The sequence below is a fragment of the Pan paniscus genome, chromosome 17 (genome assembly GCF_029289425.2).
Source record: "Pan paniscus chromosome 17, NHGRI_mPanPan1-v2.0_pri, whole genome shotgun sequence".
NCBI lineage: Eukaryota > Metazoa > Chordata > Mammalia > Primates > Hominidae > Pan > Pan paniscus.
In genome coordinates, this window is record NC_073266.2 from 87,836,222 (window position 1) to 87,855,017 (window position 18,796).

Here is an 18,796-nt window from a genome sequence, read left to right on the forward strand (position 1 = left end):
TCTATCAGTGTTCATGATGGATATTGATTTGTAGTTTTCTTGTGATGTCTTTGCCTTTGTTATCAGGGTAATACTGGCCTCACAGAATGGCTTGTGAAGTGTTCCTTTCTTCTCTATTAGCTGAAAGAGTTTGTGAAGATTTGTATTAATTGTTTAAATCTTTAGTGGAATTTACCAGTGAAGCCACCCGAGCCTGACCTTTCTTTATAGGAAGGTTTTTAATTATCAATTCATTCTTTACTTGTTATAGGTCTATTTAGATTCTCTGTTTCCTTTTGAGTCAGATTTGGTAATTTGTGTCTTTCTAGGATTTTGTCCATTTTCTCTTAAGTTTTCTAATTTGTTGGTAAAAGGTGATTTATAGTATTCCCATATAGTCCTTTAAATTTCCATAGGCTTGATAGTGATAGCCTTTCTTTCATTTCTGATTTTGCTAATTTATGTCTTCTCTCTTAATTTCTTTGTCAGTCTAGCCTAAAGCTTTGTCTGTTTTTTATCTTTTCAAATGACTCACTTTTGGTTTTATTTGTTTTTTCCCTCTTGTTTTTCTGTTTTCTATTTTATTAATTTCTACTCTAACATTTACTATTTTATTCTACTTTCATTGGGTTTAATTATTTTCTAATTTCTTAAGGGTGAAAGCTTAGGTTATTGATTTGAGACCTTTTTTGATATAGGCATTTAAAGCTGTACATTTTTTCCTAAGCACTACTTTAGCCACATCCCATAAATTTTTTTGTGTGTGTGTTTTGTTTTCATTCTGTTCAAAATATTTATTAACTTTTCCTTGTGATTTTTTAGTCTTTGGCCCATTGGTTATTTAGAAGTGTTTTGTTTCATTTAGAAATATGCGGTGTTTTTCCAGATTTATTTCTGTTGTAGATATATCATTAATTTACTTCCATTATGGTCAGAGAACATACTTGGTATAATTATAGTATCAGTCTTTTTAAATTTATTGAGGCTTTTGGAGACAGTCTTGCTCTGTCACCCAGACTGGAGTGCAGTGGCGTAATCATGGACAAGACGCAGCCTCAACACTCCTGGGCTCAAGTGATCCTCCTGCCCCAGCTTCCCATGTAGCTGGGGCTACAGGCATGCGCCACCATACCTGGCTAATTTTTTTTTTAATTTTTTGCAACAACTAGGTCTCACTATGCTGTCCAGGCTGGTTTTGAATTCCTGGGCTCATGTGATCCTCCTGCCTTTTCCTCCCAAAATTCTGGGATTACAGGTGTGAGTCACCACACCTGGCTATTGAGGCTTGTTGTGGTCTATCCGGAAAAATGAAGCCTTGAAAAAATATTAATTAGGTCAAGTTAGTTGATAGTGTTGAAGTATTATATACCTTGCTATTTCATCTTTATTTGTTCCATCATTTATGAAATTGGCTTTTTGAAATCTTCAGGTATTATTGTTGAATTGTCTGTGTCTCCTTTCAGTTCTCTCGGGCTTTGCTTTATGTATTTTGGGGTTTTATTAAGTGCATATGTGTTTACAATTGCTGTGTCTTCATTATGTATTGACCCTTTTATCATTTTGAAATGCCCCTTTTTGCCCCTGGTAATACTAAAAGTCTATTTTGTCTGATATTAATATTGCTCTTCTAGCTCTCATGATTATTATTTACATGGAAACTTTTTCCTGTCCTTTTTAAGTGGTTTGTGTCTTTATGTGCTAGGGGAATCTGTTGTAGCCAGCACATAGTTGTTTCTTTTTTAAAAAAGATTTAGTCTGACAATTTCTACTTTTTGAGTAGAGTGACATCAGCAAACTTTTTCTGTAAGGGTCAGATTGTAAATGTGTTAGGCTTTGCATGCTTTATGGCCTCTTAACAATGCAACTTTGTTGCAGTGAGAAAGCAGCCATAAAAGATATGTAACAAAGTAGGAGTGGCTTTATTCCAAACTTTTATTTATGAACATTGAAATTTGAATTTCATGTAATTTCCATTTGTCACTTTTTTGTTTTTTTATCATTAAATAATAAAAAAACTTTTTAGCTTATGAAATACACAAAAAGGATGATATGCTGAATTTTGCCTGTGAACTAAAGTTTGCTGACTCCTGGAGTAAGGGTTTATTAGTCCATTCACACTTAATGTGATTATTGATGCCATTGGATTTATGTTTGTCATTTTGCTATTCTTTTTAAAATTTATTTTTGTTTATTTGTTCCTCTGTTACTGCATTCTTTTGTGTTAAGTGCATATTTTTTGGTGTGCCAATTTAATTCCTCTCTTGACGTTTTATTTTTTAAATAATATTGTCTAAGTAATTTTATTTGTGATTGCTCCACAAATCACTCCATGTATCTTTACTTACCACAATCTGCTTCAAAATAATGCTACCTTAATACTGATAAAATACAGACACTTGGCTTCATGTCTCCTTTTCCTCCCCTAACTTTATGCCTTTATTTTTATTTTTATTTTTGAGACAAGAGTCTCGCTCTATTGCCTAGGCTGGAGTGCAGTGGCACGATCTCAGCTCACTGCAACTTCCACCTCCCAGGTTCAAGTGATTCTCCTACCTTGGCCTCCCGATTACCTGGCATTACAGGCATGTGCCACCTCACCCAGCTAATTGTTTTGTGTTTTTAGTAGAGACAGGATTTCACCATGTTGGCCAGGCTGGTCTCGAACTCCTGACCTCAAGTGATCCTCCTGCCTCAGCCTCCCAGAATGCTGGGTTTACAGGCGTGAGCCACCACGCCCAGCCTGTGCTATTATTTACATAAATTACTATATGTTGTATGTTATAACCTCAACACTACTGTTAACAGTTATTAACTTAAACAATCTCATGCCCTTTGAAGAAGAAATGAAAAAAATATATTTATAGTATTTTAAATTGACGTACACACTTACCATTTCCAGTCGTCACCAAATGTGATGAATTCAAAGTACTAAAATGGTTGCTATTGACAGTTTAGTCCAGCTTCATAGTTACTTTTGGGGAAGGAGATTTATTGGCCTCCTCATTCCTTTTTTTAAAATATAGTTTTCATAAATGATTTTTTTTTTTTGAGACAGGGTCTCACTCTGTTGCCCAGGCTGGAGTGCAGTGGTGCAGTCACAGGTCGCTGCAGCCTTGACCTTCCTTTCCAGGCTTGGGTGATCCTCCCACCTCAGCCTCTTTAGTAGCTGGGACTATAGGTATTCGTCACCATGCCTGGCTAATTTTCTAATTTTTTGTGGGTTTTTTTTTTTTTTTTTTTTTTTGCAGAGACAGGATCTTCCTGTGTTGCCCAGGCTGGTCTTGAACTCCTGGGCTCAAGCAGTCTGCACACCTCGGCCTCCCAAAGTGCTAGGATTATAGGCGTGAGCCACCAAGCCCGGCCAGCCACCTCATTCCATCATGCCAGAAGTGAATCCCCTAGGTATATACTGCTTTTATCCCCATTTTCACATGAGGAGACTGAGACATGGATGTCCAAGGTCATTAGGAAATAGTAGTTGCAATGTGGACTCTCGTCTCCCGTCTCCTGTCTATGCTCTTAATCATGAGGTTCTGTGTTGCCATGCCTGATGTTAAGTGAGTGCACATTCAAGTAACATGGCAGTTTCTGAATTATGCACCAAGGGTTCAGCACTTGTATCCATTCCTTGGTAACTTCTTTTGTGACTTTGGGCAAATTATTAAACTAAGGTTCAGTTTGCTCTTCTATAAAACGGAGATAAAAATAGTGTCTTCCAAGTAGAGCTCTTATGAGGATTCAAGAAGTTAAACATAACATTTGTTAGTGCATAACCTCCAAGTGAGTGGCGGTTGGAGCAGCAGCAGAAGTAGCAGCCTTAGTGTTAGAAAGCCTTCCCTCATTCCTCCTGGTCTGAGTTAGGTGTGGCTCTGAGTGCTGATGGCATTCTGAAATATGTTTCTCTTAGAGCACTTCTTACAGTCTCCTGCAGATGTTCCCCAATGTATTCTACACTAGAATCTAAGATCCTAGAAGGTAATGAGTTCATCTTTCATCCTTGTGTTTTTGCTATTGCTTGAAGAGGGAAGCAAAAGGCTGAAATGAGGCACTTGGAATGAGGCAAGGCATGAGGCTGATACTTTGCTTCATGAGATTAAAAGCGAGGAACAATTCCAACAGTTCGGGAAGGCTTATGGGAGATGGATTAAGGAAAGTTGTTTATACCTTTGGCCCTGAGAGCATCACGGACCTGCTTTTCATGATACCAAGTAACTGAAACACAGAGACAGGGTTTTTTACTTAGAGTGCCTTATTTTACCTTAAATTGTACCTGAACACTTGATGGGGTGGAGTGGTCATTTTGTAGTAATGTAAAATCGGCTCGATGGTTACAGAAAAGTCTAATACAGAAAATAAAAGTCAACTTCCTGATCCCTTTGACTGTTCACTAGAGATGTAATCACTGTTACTTGTATATTTTTTGAAACATTTACTATGCACTTTAGGCATATAAATATATATACAAATGAGATGATCTTTGCATTTAGTTTTATAGCTTCTTTCCCCAGTAATGTGTAGTGGACATCTCGCTTTATGTCTACAACATTCCCTTGTATTGATTATCATTTATTAAACTAGTCTGATGATTTTTTTTATGGTTATTGTTGCTTCCTGACATTTAGGTTCCACATTTTTGCCAAAATGAATTATGCAGTAAATGTTTCGTGTAGGGAAGTGAGCTCTAAAATCAGTTGTGTGACTTTAGGCAAGTTCCTTAACCTCTCTGTATCTCAGCTTCCCCATCTATACATTGAGAATATTAGTACTACTACTTTTGCTAGCTGCAAACATCTGTGTAGCCTAATATAAGCCAGACATTGTTTTAAAAACATCACATATATTAATGCATTTAAACCTCACAACTAGCCTGAGTGATGGGTGCTGATATGTCTAAGATCACAAAATTATTCAGTGGTGGAGCCAGAATATAGTACGTGAACTTACGCAGTCTGGTTCCACAGTGCACAGTACCAAATTTACAGGGTTATAACAAAGATTTGGCACATAGTAGGCCAATATGTGGTCTGTATTTACCAATATTAGGTCAATGATCAAGTAATGTTTGCTTTTTGTTTTGTTTTTTTTTTTTTCAATTAATGCAATAAGGAACATTGTTGTCCATATGTTTTTGTTTTTGGCATGAGTATATATCCAAAGAACAAATCATTAGTAGCATAATTACTTGGTTAGGTGTATATCAATTTAAATTTTTGATAAATATTTTCAAATCATCTTTTACAAAGTTTTACCAATTTACTTCAATCATGAGTTATGAGTGCTCAGTTCAGGATGCCTTTCCCAACATTAAGTGTTACTAATTTAAGTTTTTCAGACTCAGATGAAGAGGTTATCTTGTTTTGGTTTGAATTTCCTTTTCAATGAATTTTAAAAATTGAGATATAATTTGCATACAGTGAAATCACCTTTTTTAGTTGTATTTTGTTGAGTTTTGACAAATGCATTCAGTTACGTAAACACCACCACAATCAAGATATAGAACAATTTCCATTACGCCAAAATTCTTTGGATTTTTTTTTTTTTTTTTTTTTTTTTTTTTTGAGATGGAGTCTTCCTCTGTTGCCCAGGCTGGAGTGCAGTGGCGTGATCTCGGCTCACTGCAAACTCCGCCTCCCGGGTTCAAGCAATTCTTCTGCCTCAGCCTCCTGAGTAGCTGGGATTACAAGCAAGTGCCACGCGCCACCATGCCTGGCTAATTTTTGTATTCTTAGTAGAGACAGGCTTTCACCATGTTGGCCAGGCTGGTCTCGAACTCTTGACCTCGTGATCCACCTGCTTCAGCTTCCCAAAGTGCTGGGATTACAGGCGTGAGCCACCACACCGGGTCCATGGATTTTTTAATGATGAATGAATTGAGAATATTTTAGGTTATTGATTGGCCGCTTGAATTTGTGTTCTCCCTCTTGGTTTTGTGATTTCTTTCTTATTACCTTTCTTCTTCCTTTTCATCATTGTTTTTGTGTGATGTTTGTTTCTGTGCTTTGCCCGTTTGCTTATAGAATTGTTTGCCTTTCTCTTACTGATTTCTAACAGCACAGTTTATGTTACAACATTAATCCTTTGTCATATATGTTTGCAGTTTTTCTCTATTTTTTGCTTTCTTTATGCCGTTTTTTGGTTATCAAGAAATTTGTACATTTTGCATTGTCAGATTTATTCTTTTATGGATTCAAGGTTTTATGTTACGTATTAGAAGGCCTTCTGCAGTGCAAGCCTTCTAAAAAATATTTTCCTCCAACTTTTATATTTTTTAAAAATAAATATTTATATATTTGATGTTTCTGGAATTCATTTTGATACAAGAAATTAAGTAAGAGCCCTGCTGGACCCACTAGTCCCGAAAGTTTCTCCCACCTACTCATCATCATTCATTGATAGTTTACCTATCCCTGGTGGTCTTAAGATGTCTTCTTAATGACAGACTCTTCCCATATGTCTCTTGGTCTATTTCTTGACTTTCTATTCTGTCATTTCCCTCCTCCAGCGTTAAGCTGTTGCAGTGTGTTTTAATATGTCATGTAGCTCATTCTCCTTCAGTTAGTCTTTTAGAATTTTTCTCTTTTCGTTGTTTGCATAACAAAGTTCACTGTCATTTTGTTGACTTTCTTGAAAAAGCATTATTGATGTTTTCTTGGGATCTCGAGTCAATATTTTGACAGGATTGGATTGTTTTACCTGAGAACAAGATGTGTCTATGTATATTTGATCTATTATGATTCTCTGAGGAGTTTTAAAGTGTTTCATGTAGTTTTACATTTGCTATTATTTCACCTTTTTTGAAGCTGTTACAAATAGGATCTAGTCTTTTATTATGTTTTCTTATCTGCTTCTTAAAATTATAGAATCCACAAAAATTAGCCGGGTGTGGTGGCACACACCTGTAATGCCAGCTACTCGGGAGGCTGAGGCAGGAGAATCGCTTGAACCCGGGAGTCAGAGGTTGCAGTGAGCTGAGATGGCACCACCACACTCCAGCCTGGGTGACAGAGTGAGACCCCCATCTCAAAACTAAAAATAAAAAAGTTATAGAATTTCTAGTGACTTGTACATATGAATTTTGTAATTGGTCACTTGACTGAGTTCCTTTTTTTTTCCCCTGATACAGTCATGCCCTGCAAAATGACAGTTTAGTCTATGATGAACCGAGTGTGTAATGTGGTCCTATAGGATTATAATACCATATTTTTACTCTACCCTTTCTTTCTTTAGATATGTTTAGATACACAAATACTTACCACTGTGTTACATTGCCTACAATATTTAGAACAGTAACATGCTTTACAGGTTTGTGGCCTAGAAGCAATAGGCTGTACCATAAAGCCTAGGTAAGCTATACAGTCACAGTTTGTGTAAATCCACTCTGTGTTTGCCCAGTGACAAAATCACCTAACGACATATTTCTCAGAACATACCCCTGTTGTTCAGCTGCATCTATTGAATTTTCAGGTGTTTAATCATTTCATAAGGATAATTTTGTCTTCTCCTTTCCAATATTTATATTTATTTGTCTAATTCATTGGCTAATATGTTGGGAATAATGCTAATTAATAATACAATTGATGTCCTTGTTGCTGGCTTTCAGCATTTCTTCATTACAGCTCTGATTGTGTGTGTGTGTGTGTATATATATATATGTCTGTCTATTCCTATTTTGCAATGGGTTTGGGGTGTCAGGAATTGATGTTTAGTATTTTTTCAGATCCTTTTTGTGACTCATAGCTATGATCATATTATTTTACTCCTTTGATCTAAGGTAATATATATTAATAAACTTCCAAATTAGAGCCACGTTAGCAATCCCAGGATATACCTTATCTAGTTGAATTGTTTTCTCCCTACCACTCCCAATGTTTGCTGGTATTTAACGGTTTGTACTTCAGTGTTGATAAGTGAGGTCAGTTTGATTTTTTTTTTTTTTTTTTTTGGTCGTCTTTGTCAGATTTTGGTATCAGTATTCTTTTGACCTCAACAATAAATTTGGGAGCTTTCTGTTTTCTGTGTGCTCTGAAGTGTGTTGTGAATTTTGGACCTATGTCTTTATTGTCCTCCCCTTTTTTCTTTCTCCTGAAGGAAAAAGAGCCGTGGTAGCTCCTTGATCACTTTCTCAGTTTCCTTGACAATTATTAGCTTCTTTTGGATTTCTGTGTCTTCTGCTGCAAATTTTGATGATATATATTTTGCTATAAAATTATCCTTTTCATCTGAGTTTCAAATTAATTTTCATAGAATTTTCAAAGTAGTTTTACACGTTTTGATTCCTCATGCATGTGTGGTTATTGCTCTATTTCTAATTTTGTATAAGCACATTCCCTTTCTTGATTATGCCAGCTAGTTGTTTACCAATTGAGTTTTCTCTTGTATAATCAAAGAATCAACTCTTGTAATGTTTAATGCTGTTACTTTTTATTTTCTAATTCATTAATTTGTGCTTTTATCTTTATTTTTTCTGGTTTTTCTTTTGCTGGCTGGGGGTTTATAATTAGTGACTTCTTGAATTGAATGCATAATTTATTTCTTTTAATTCCTTACCAGGTAGTTTTGTAAGTGTTTAAATCTTTGAATTTTTCTTTCTTTTTTTTTTTTTATTGATCATTCTTGGGTGTTTCTCGCAGAGGGGGATTTGGCAGGGTCATAGGACAATAGTGGAGGGAAGGTCAGCAGATAAACATGTGAACAAGCATCTCTGGTTTTCCTAGGCAGAGGACCCTGCGGCCTTCCGCAGTGTTTGTGTCCCTGGGTACTTGAGATTAGGGAGTGGTGATGACTCTTAACGAGCATGCTGCCTTCAAGCATCTGTTTAACAAAGCACATCTTGCACCGCCCTTAATCCATTTAACCCTGAGTGGACACAGCACATGTTTCCGAGAGCACAGGGTTGGGAGTAAGGTCACAGATCAACAGGATCCCAAGGCAGAAGAATTTTTCTTAGTACAGAACAAAATGAAAAGTCTCCCATGTCTACTTCTTTCTACACAGACACGGCAACCATCCGATTTCTCAATCTTTCCCCCACCTTTCCCCCCTTTCTATTCCACAAAACCGCCATTGTCATCATGGCCCGTTCTCAGTGAGCTGTTGGGTACACCTCCCAGACAGGGTGGTGGCCGGGCAGAGGGGCTCCTCACTTCCCAGTAGGGGCGGCCGGGCAGAGGCGCCCCTCACCTCCCAGACGGGGCGGCTGGCCGGGCGGGGGGCTGAACCCCCCACCTCCCTCCCGGACGGGGCGGCTGGCCGGGCCGGGGGCTGACCCCCCCACCTCCCTCCCGGACGGGGCGGCTGGCCGGGCGGGGGGCTGACCCCCCCACCTCCCTCCCGGACGGGGCGGCTGGCCGGGCGGGGGGCTGACTCCCCCACCTCCCTCCCGGACGGGGCGGCTGGCCGGGCGGGGGGCTGACCCTCACCTCCCTCTCGGACGGGGCGGCTGGCCTGGCGGGAGCTGACCCCCCACCTCCCTCCCGGATGGGGCGGCTGGCCTGGCGGGGGCTGACCCCCATCTCCCTCCCGGACGGGGTGGCTGCCGGGCGGAGACGCTCCTCACTTCCCAGACGGGGTGGCTGCCGGGCGGAGGGGCTCCTCACTTCCCAGACGGGGCGGCTGCCGGGCGGAGGGGCTCCTCACTTCTCAGACGGGGCGGTTGCCAGGCAGAGGGTCTCCTCACTTCTCAGACGGGGCGGCCGGGCAGAGACGCTCCTCACCTCCCAGACGGGGTTGCAGCCGGGCAGAGGCGCTCCTCACATCCCAGACGGGGCGGCGGGGCAGAGGCCCTCCCCACATCTCACACGATGGGCAGCTGGGCAGAGACGCTCCTCACTTCCTAGATGGGATGGCGGCCGGGAAGAGGCGCTCCTCACTTCCTAGATGGGATGGCGGCCAGGCAGAGATGCTCCTCACTTTCCAGACTGGGCAGCCAGGCAGAGGGGCTCCTCACATCCCAGACGATGGGTGGCCAGGCAGAGACGCTCCTCACTTCCCAGACAGGGTGGCGGCCGGGCAGAGGCTGCAATCTCGGCACTTTGGGAGGCCAAGGCAGGCGGCTGGGAGGTGGAGGTTGTAGCGAGCGGAGATCACGCCACTGCACTCCAGCCTGGGCACCATTGAGCACTGAGTGAACGAGACTCCGTCTGCAATCCCGGCACCTCGGGAGGCCGAGGCTGGCGGATCACTCGCGGTTAGGAGCTGGAGACCAGCCCGGCCAACACAGTGAAACCCCGTCTCCAACAAAAAAATACGAAAACCAGTCAGGCATGGCGGTGCGCGCCTGCAATCGCAGGCACTCGGCAGGCTGAGGCAGGAGAATCAGGCAGGGAGGTTGCAGTGAGCCGAGATGGCAGCAGTACAGTCCAGCTTCGGCTCGACATCAGAGGGAGACCGTGGAAAGAGAGGGAGAGGGAGACCGTGGAAAGAGAGGGAGAGGGAGACCGTGGGGAGAGGGAGAAGGAGAGTAAATCTTTGAATTTTTCTGTGGACCCAGTTTTAGGGTCTTGCAGAATCACATAGATTTTGATATTTTTTGTGTGTTTTTCGTTTTTTGTTTTTTGAGATGGAGTTTCGCTTTTGTTGCCCAGGCTGGAGTGCAGTGGCGTGATCTTGGCTCACTGCAACCTCCGTCTCCTGGGTTTGAGCGATTCTCTTGCCTCAGCCTCACTCCTGCCACCACGCCCAGTGAATTTTTTATTTTTAGTAGAGACAGGGTTTCAGCATGTTGGCCAGGCTGGTCTTGAGCTCCTAACCTCAAGTGATCTGCCCGCCTCGACCTCCCAAAGTGCTGGGATTACAGGTGTGAGCCTCCTCGCCTGGCTGATATGTAGCGTTTTCATTATGTTAGTATACATTTTTGTTTACTTTGAGATTTTGTCTCTGACTTGAGTTATTTAAAGATGTTTGATTTTAATTTAATTTACTTAATTTTTTTTTTGTTTGTCCTATTACTTTTATTGCCTTGTGGTTAATTAAGGAGATCTCTCTGACTTTTAAAATTTATGAAGGTTTTCATTGGGGCCTTTAGTAACTATTCCATAAGTTCTTGAAAAGGAGATGTGTTCTCAGTTTTTAGGGTACAGAATCCCATATGTCTAAAAGATAAATTAATTTTGTAATTTAAATTTGCTATATTATTCATTTTTGTTTACTTAATTTTCCTGGGCTGAAAGAGACATTTTAATGCTGTTCCATTTTACGTTCAAAGATTTTTGGCAGATTTTTTTCTTCATTATTTTATGGATTATACTTTTCATAATGTGCCCCTTTTCATTTTGTTTGACCAGTTTATCTTGAATGCAGTGCCATCTTACCATTGTTACTCTCGCTTCCTCGTTGCCAGCCTATGCCTTTTTCCATTCTTTTCTGTTAGAGGACTCTTTTTTCTTCAAAATTCTTCAGAATTGAATTTTTCAGTTAATTGAAAAGCTTCACTAAACTAGGGACTCGTGTACTTTAAACATTTTATTTTAAATTAAAACAAGTAAATACACTCTTCCATTAATTTCTAAATGTAGGACCAGTGTGTTTTCTTTAAATGTCTATTGACTGAACTCTGTATCAGTCTAAATGATACACTCTATATCCTTATGTAATATGTCCAGGATTTCTAGTTTAGCACTTCTTTTAAGTATAATTAGAAGTTTAATTGCCTTTGCAAAGCAATCTTTGTACAAAGGCCCAGTTATTTTTTTCAAGGTAGCATAGTGGAATTTACTTATTTTTTATAATGTATTTTTTATTTCAATAAGTTTTTGGGGAACAGGTGGTTTTTGGTTACATGGAAGTTCTTTAGTGGTGATTTCTGAGATTTGGGTTCAGCCATCACCTGAGCAGTGTACATTGTACCGAGTGTGTAGTCTTTTATCCCTCACCCCCTCCCACACTTTCCCCTGAGTCTGCAAAGTCCATTGTATCATTCTTATGCCTTTGCATCCTCATAATTTAGCTCGCACTTATAAGTGAGAACATACGATGTTTGATTTTCCATTCCAGAGTTAGTGACTTCACTTAGAATAATGGTCTCCAATTCCATTCATGTTGTTGTGAATGCCATTCTTTCATTCCTTTTTATAGCTAAGTAGTATTCCATGGTATGTGTATATGTATGTGTGTGTGTATATATATACACATACATATATATACACATATATACATATATACACGCATACATATATACGTATATATACACATACATATATACATACATACACACACACACACACCAAATTTTCTTTATCCACTCATTGGTTGATGGACGTTGGGCTCGTTCCATATTTTTGCAGTTGTGAATCGTGCTATGTGTGTGCAAGTACAATTTTTTTTTTCCCCCTCTGGGTAGATACCTAGTAGTGGGATTGCTGGATGAAATGGTAGATCTACTTTTAGTTCTTTACCGAATTTCCACAGTTTTCCGTAGTGGTTCTAGTTTACATTCCCACTAACAGTGTAGAACTGTTCCCTTTTTACCACATTCACACCAACATCTTTTTGTTTGTTTGAGACAGGGCCCTACACTCTGTCGCCCAGATTGGTGTGTGGGTGTGCATGGTGTGATCTTGGCTCACTGCAGCCTCTGCCTCCAGGGTTCAAGCAATCCTCCCACCTTAGCCTCCTGAGTAGCTTGAACTGCAAGCGCACACCATCACACCCAGCTAATTTTTGTAATTTTTGGTAGAGATGGAGTTTCAGCATGTTGGCCGGACTGGCCCTCGAACGCCTGACCTCAAGTGGTCCACCTGCCTCAGCATCCCAAAGTGCTGGGATGACAGGCGTGAACCACTGTACCTGGCCTATTATTTATTATATAGTTTTTTTTTTAAAGGAATGTTTCCCTAGTCTTTTTGCCTGTACCTGATTCTGCAGAAAACATTTTTAGCCACCTGCATTTATTTATTATTTCTAAATCAATTTGCACTATTTTTATATAAATAATTTTCAAAAATATTCTTATTTGTTCATATGTTTAAATTGCATAATGAATTTAAATACAAAAAAAGTTTGCATCTGAGCATCACCCATGCCCGGGAGCTGTCTTTGGTGTTGGAGATACAGTCATGACCACTACTGAAAACATTCCTGATCTCAAGTAGAACACACTTAGTACAACTAGCTGGTAGCATAAGAAAATCACAGGCACAGTGAAGAAGAGAATAGTTGGAAAGAGTGGAAATACTGGAGAGATTTTATGATATTTTGAAACTTTCTGAGATAATTTTAGCGTGTCCTTTCCATATATAACATAATTATTGTTGTTGTTTTTTTTTTAATCAGATCTTAAAATGTTTTTCTTCTAGGCCGGGCGCGGTGGCTCACGCCTGTAATCCCAGCACTTTGGGAGGCCAAACGGGTGGATCACAAGGTCAGGAGTTTGAGACCAGCCTGGCCAACATGGCAAAACCCTGTCTCTACTAAAAATAGAATAATTAGCCAGGTGTGGTGGTGGGTGCCTATAATCCCAGCTGCTCAGTAGGCTGAGGCAGGAGAATCGCTTGAAACTGAGAGACAGAGGTTTCAGTGAGCCGAGATGGTGCCATTGCACTCCAGCCTGGGCGACGCGAGCAAGATTCCGTCTCACAAAAAAAAGAAAAGAAAAGAAAAAAGAGAAGAGAAAAGAAGAAAGAAAAAATTTTGTCTAATAGTTGAATTTACTCCATTTATATGTATTGGTATAACAAACATTTTGGAGCCTACATCTTACCATATTTCATGATGTATTTGTATTGTAATTCTTTTTTATTATATGGTCTGTTCTGTTCTTTCTTTTTCTATTCTCCCTTTCTGGGAAGACTTTGGTATCTCTTTTTTATTTTTCCTTTTTTTCCTAAGGGAATGGCAAATAGTGTTCTCACAGATTTAGGAGCGGTGGAGTAGAATCTAAGAAGCTGAGATGAAAGTACATGAACCATGCAGGTTCAGAAATTGACAATGCAGCTTATGGTGTAGAGAGATATTTACAACGCTATTAACTTTTTATGTGGATTCTTTGCTTTATGTTAAAGTCTTTCTTTTTGTTCTCTTAAATTGCCTTCACAGATAATTTAAGCCTGTGGCTCTGGTCTGTGGATCCTCTTTCATCATAATCCTGAAACATCATTTGTCTTTTTCACTGATGGTACAGAAAGCAATGATGGATAAAACTGGTGATGCCTTACCATGAGTCAAGGCAGCGGCACCAAACTGTAATAGTAAATGTAGTAATAGTCGTATGTTCTTTAGTAAGAACCAAGCACTTCAGTAAAAAAAAAAAAAAAAAAAAAAAAAAAATTGGTTATACTTACGGATGCCATTGATGAAGCTATAAAAATAAATTTTATGAAATCTTCACCCTGAGCTTACATCTTTCTAAAATTCTTTTTATGAAATGTGAATATTTCAAAGACACTTTCCAGTACATACTGAAGAAGGAAGAGTGTCTCCAGGGGAAGCGCTTGTTTGAATTGCTGGCTACACTAGCTAACTAGCTCCTTTTTTTCTGTGAAATAACCACTTTTACTAAAAACAACGATCGACAGACACACATGATTATTCCATGTGTTTTAACAGATATTTTCCCAAAAATAATCAACATGAATCTGTCACTTCAATAAAAACAAATGACAGTATTATTGCCAGTGATAAAATTCAAAGTTTCTTTTTTTTTTTTTTTTTTTTTTTTGAGATGGAGTCTTGCTCTGTTGCCCAGGCTGGAGTGCAGTGGTGTGATCTCAGCTCACTGCCGTCTCTGCTTCCTGGGCTCAAGTGATTCTCCTTCAGCCTCCAGAGTAGCTGGGATTATAGGTGTGAGCCATAATGCCTGGCTAATGTTTATATTTTTAGTAGAGACGGGGTTTCACCATGTTGGCCAGGCTGGTCTTGAACTCCTGGCCTCAAGTGTTCCACCCACCTCGGCTTCCCAGAGTGCTGGGATTATAGGCATGACCAATGGGTTTGAATGTTATAGAGTAAAAAAATTTCGTGTTATGGTTTCAGATTTTACAGGGCAATTTATCATTAAGAAACTATCATTCATTGAGTTTTGATATAGTATCAAAGAAAAATATCCATAGTTATATGAAAAAGGTTATTAAAATATATTGTTCCTTTTTCCAACTATGTATCTGGAGGAGGCTGAATTTTCTTCTTACAGGTAGTCCCCTATGCACAGTTTCAATTACCACGGTCGATAGTCATCTGAAGACAGCTAACTGCAGTACAGTAAGATATTTGGTGAGAGAGAGAGTCCACATTCTCATAGCTTTTATTACAATATTTTGCTATAATTAATTTTATTATTAGTTATAGTTATTAATCTCTTACTGTACCTAACTTAAAAATTAAACTTTATCATAGGTATGTGTGTATAGGAAAAAAGCAAAGTATACTTTATATAGGGTTCTGTACTATATGTGGTTTCAGAAATCCACAGGGGATCCTGGGATGTATCCCTTGCAGATAAGAGAGGGCTACTGTACTATAACAGATTTAGTGCAGAAGCAGACATGACAGTCTAGCTGTCTTCCTTTAGTCAGGCAGAAGAGATTTACAGTAATGTCATGTGGTACCACTTTCACTGATTTTTATTATCATTCATGAAAATGTTATTTATGTTAACATGTAATGAGTATATTGTCATTTTAAAATAAATATAAAATTAGGCTGGGCACAGTGGCTCATACCTGTAATCCCAGCACTTTGGGAAGCTGAGGTAGGAGGATTGCTTGAGGCCAGGAGTTCAAGACCAGCCCGGGCAACATAGACCTCATCTCTACAAAAAGTAGACAAAATTAGCCAGGCGTGGTGGTGCGTGCCTATAGTACCAACTGCTCAGGACGCTGAGGTGGGACGATCTCTTGAACCCAGGAGGTTGAGGCTGCAGTGAGCCAAGATCATACCACTGCACTCTAGCCTGGCCAACACAGCGAGACTCTGATTCTGTGTCTTTAATAAATAAATAAATAACAAATTTTCTCAGTTTTTTTTTTTTTTTTTTGACCGAGTTTTCGCTCTTATTGCCCAGGCTGGAGTGCAGTGGCGCAATCTTGGCTCACTGCAACCTCTGCCTCCCAGTCTCAAGCAATTCTTCTACCTCAGCCTCCTGAGTAGCTGGGATTACAGGCACACGCCACCATGCCCAGCTATTTTTTTTTTTTTTTTTTTGTATTTTTAGTAGAGATGTGGTTTCACCATGTTGGCCAGGCTGGTCTCGAACTCCTGACCTCAGGTGATCCGCCTCGGCCTCCCAAAGTGCTGGGATTACAGAAGTGAGCCATCATGCCCGGCCTCTCGGTTTTATTTTCTAGTAGGGTACATTTCAAGAGATGCAACCCACATAAACAATGCTTCTTCCTGTCTTCCAATAATTTTTAAGAGAATAAAGGGGTTCTGAGACCAGAATGTTTGAGAACCACTGATGTAAGCAGTAGAATGACAGGTAGGACAGGTTGGCATAGGGGAAGAATGTGAGCTTTGCAAATAAACAGCCAGGTTCAAATTCTGGATCTGCTGTTGCTAGTAGCAAATTGTTTAACTTTGTTGGGCAAATTCCAGTCTCTCTGATAACCAGTTTCCTCATTTTATAAAATGGGGATAATAAAGCTGTTTTGTTTATTGAAGGTTAAGTAGTTGTTTGATCTTTTTAATTTTTTCATTATGTGTTATGATGACTGACAGACATGACTACCTCAAGTCATTTAAGAAAAGGTTGAAATTATTTGAAGAAGTTATCCTTTACCCATATGGATAAAGTTTATGTCTAAAGCTTTTTCCCTTGAAACTTTATATACATTTTCAAGTATATGTATAAACTTAAAATTTTACAATTAGAAAAGCAGTAAAACTAATTCAGAACATTTACTTAGGCACGAGACAGATGGTAATCCTATAAAAAGATGGCATATATTTTTGGATGTGCAAACAGAAAAACAGATACTCTTAAAAATTTTAGAGTAATCTTTGCCTAGAATATGAAGGGAAGAGATAAAAGACCATATGGCCTAATAGAACTTTTATAGTTTGTAATGTCTAGGATTGAATTTTGTTTCTTTAATATTAGTATTGATTAATAGCTTACTAATATGGATTGGAAGTTGAAAAAGGAATAATTTTCAAGCAGGTAATTGCCAAGTACTTTTACCGTGGTTGCTAGTCTCTCGTGTTTTGGGGTATGGGTGTGATAGTGGGAAGCACAACTATTTGAATCTCACATTTAATAGGGTTAATCAGTTACTGATTCTGGCAGTTATAATAATTCATTATGCTTGGGTAGAAGACATGCTACTAAGACACTGAGTTCACCTAATATACAACTTCATTTATTATTTAAAGGTAACTGGTGCTTCAAATATTTTAAGTTTTTTATTTTTTACAACTTATTCAGAAACATAGTACATGACAGTAGACTTTTAAAAATTTCTTGGGGACATGATAGTACTGATCCCCTGATAGGTTGTCTGATCTGAATGGTTTTTAGTAAGAATGATTCCATCTGCACACCACCCGAATCCTATCTGTAACTAAAAGGGGACAATTGTCAGGTTCTCTCTCTCCTGTCAGTTCCCACCTTGTGTACCATTATATTATGGAAGGGTTGATACTACAGTTTATCTGTTCATACATCTGTCTCTCCTACTGGATTAGGTGACCATCAGTTATTCATCAATCTGTGTATTGCCACACAGGGCTGAGCCAAGCTGACTCAGCAGAGGCCGAGTAGGGGCTTAGTAAATGCAGAGTGAATTCATGAATGGGATCAAAGCTAGAGCCGTAGTCTTGTGCCAAGAAACTGAGTGGTGCTAAACTGCTGATTTGGGAGGCCAGAATCTTGTTCTGGGCTTTATTAGCATTTCGCTCAAGTCAAGCGAATCACCTTGTCAAGTCATATGCAGAGAAGACAGAACATGACGTTGGAGGAAAGAAAACATTCTACACAATTTAAACACAAGGCCTTTGTAAAGTAGTGTTAGGATCACTTAACGTGGTTTATGGAACCAAGATTTTTTGCTGTGAAATGACTTTCAGAAAGTCTTTACAGAATTGAAATCCTGTCATTTCAGTGTAGAACAATGTACAAAAAAAGTTTAGAAAATGTATTTCTGGATATAGAAGTAAAAATTTGCCATGGGAAATTGCAAAAAAAGAAGAGTAAGAAATAATAATTCTGGAAATATGTTTCATAATCTTCCAAAAAGATCAAAACTAGACACATGGGTTTTTATGGGTGTACTTCAGAGATGAAGCTTTTCAACCCGCGCGCATTGAGCTTATTCCTCCTCTGTGCATTGGGAACTTGAAGGTAAATGATTCTTGTTCTCAAGGAATTCTCGAGTATAGAGGAACATCTCTAGATAGTTTATTACAGATAATGAAATTCTTTTTGTTTATTTTGACACATGCTTAAGTATTTAAAATATGCATCAGTTGTTGAGTTGACTAGGCTTGTTATTGCAGTTCTATGGAACGCCTTTACTGTCGTGCCGGGACACAGGCTGGGACATGGCGGGCAGCGGAGGAGCAGTCGGAGTCAGTGCTGAAGGAGTGCACAGGTCTAGCTAGAGTCCAGCTGGGAAGGATGTGGACACTGGCCCACACGTTAGAGATTATACCAAAAAGCAAGGTGCCAAAAGAACAAAAGGTAGATGCAGGCTTGTTCTTTATAAACATCATCGGGCAGGGCGTGGTAGCTCAGCCTGTAATCCCAGCACTTTGGGAGGCCGAGGCGGGCGGATCATAAGGTCAAGAGATCGAGACCATCCTGGCTAACACGATGAAACCCCATCTCTATTAAAATACAAAAAACTTAGCTGAGCGTGGTGGCGGGCGTCTGTAGTCCCAGCTACTTGGG

The 18,796-nt window shown here is 39.5% G+C and overlaps 1 protein-coding gene across 6 annotated transcripts in view; it reads left to right on the forward strand.

The window, feature by feature from the left end:
• SOCS6 (suppressor of cytokine signaling 6) overlaps positions 1–18,796 on the forward strand; it is a 43,231-nt gene that overhangs the window by 18,430 nt on the left and 6,005 nt on the right. The window contains exon 2 of one of the 6 annotated variants that reach the window (XR_008621926.2): positions 6,840–13,257. The exons of 4 other annotated variants lie outside the window; for them this stretch is intronic. The gene's annotated coding sequence lies outside the window, so the exon portion shown is untranslated. Of the gene's footprint in view, positions 1–6,839; positions 13,258–13,317; positions 13,337–18,796 lie in introns of those variants that run through there. One more of the 6 variants, XM_055102597.1, reaches the window with a different exon arrangement.